The sequence below is a fragment of the Gossypium hirsutum genome, chromosome A07 (genome assembly GCF_007990345.1).
Source record: "Gossypium hirsutum isolate 1008001.06 chromosome A07, Gossypium_hirsutum_v2.1, whole genome shotgun sequence".
NCBI lineage: Eukaryota > Viridiplantae > Streptophyta > Magnoliopsida > Malvales > Malvaceae > Gossypium > Gossypium hirsutum.
Genome location: NC_053430.1, coordinates 78,432,868 through 78,434,033, shown reverse-complemented (window position 1 = coordinate 78,434,033; position 1,166 = coordinate 78,432,868).

Below are 1,166 nucleotides of genomic sequence, written 5' to 3'. Positions count from 1 at the left end.
TTTATTCTTTTTCCCACTCAAGATCCACTTTTTTCACTTTAAATCGTCTTCCTCCACAAAAGATGGCAGAACAAGATGTTTGACCAAGAAAGCCAACAGGCTTACTGAAGAACATACGTCCTTCACCACTATAGTTGCGATTTGAAATCTCCAAGGCCAGTGTAGAAAAAGGAACCAGTAATCTTTTTGAATAAAGTGGCAAGGGAACGATTTCAATACAATATATTGCACCGAAATTCTCACACCGAACAAGGCATTTCCCTATCACAACAACAAGAGTTGGCCAAACAAATTCACCAAACCATTTCTAAAGTGCAATGGGGAAATTTCTACGTACATCCTAGAAGCTATTCCTCTTCTCTAGTACACGAATTATATGCCAACCTCTATGATTAAGATTTAGAGTTTATTTCTATTCGTAAAGGTCTAATCCTATGGGATGCCAACATAATCAATGAGTTGTATCACATTACTGTCAATGTAATGAGCACTCCGATTTCTTTGCGAAAGTGACGGACAAGAAAAGGGACCTGTTCGTACAGGATTTGTGTATTGAAGAGCATGATGGACAGGGTCGCATCCAAAGAATTTAACAATGTATCATCGTTTCTTAACATTGCACAGCAAAATATGGTTTAATTTTATTAATTGCATACTATTATCGTCTACCCATAACACCACCGTTAACCTTGCAGAATGTGTCTGATACATTCCATTATCAAGGGTAGAAAAATTGATGTAGGTGTAATTCTCCACCGAGAAATTACTGAATAAGCCGTCTGGTATACCAGCATTTTGGTTTTCCTATAATTGGTAATGTCACTATGTCGGCAGAAAGGCATTGTACCCCGGAACCAAGAAGAGAAAGCCAAATCCGACAGTAAAGGAAAACCCTGCTATAAGATATCTTATGGGCAAGATGAAGATGTTGAGAGATGGTTACTTTCATCACAATAGGCAATAAAACTTGCGCTAAATTGAGGACATGGAGAACTCTCAGAATCTGTTTTATGCTTTACTGACTTGATAGTTTATTGTAGCCATATTAAACCATTGAGCCATCTCCAATATCAGACTTCCCAGTGTTTCCATCAACCATTAGGAACTATGAGCATTCATCTACGACTGATGACTTCAAAGACCGAGACCGATCAGTGGCATCTCCT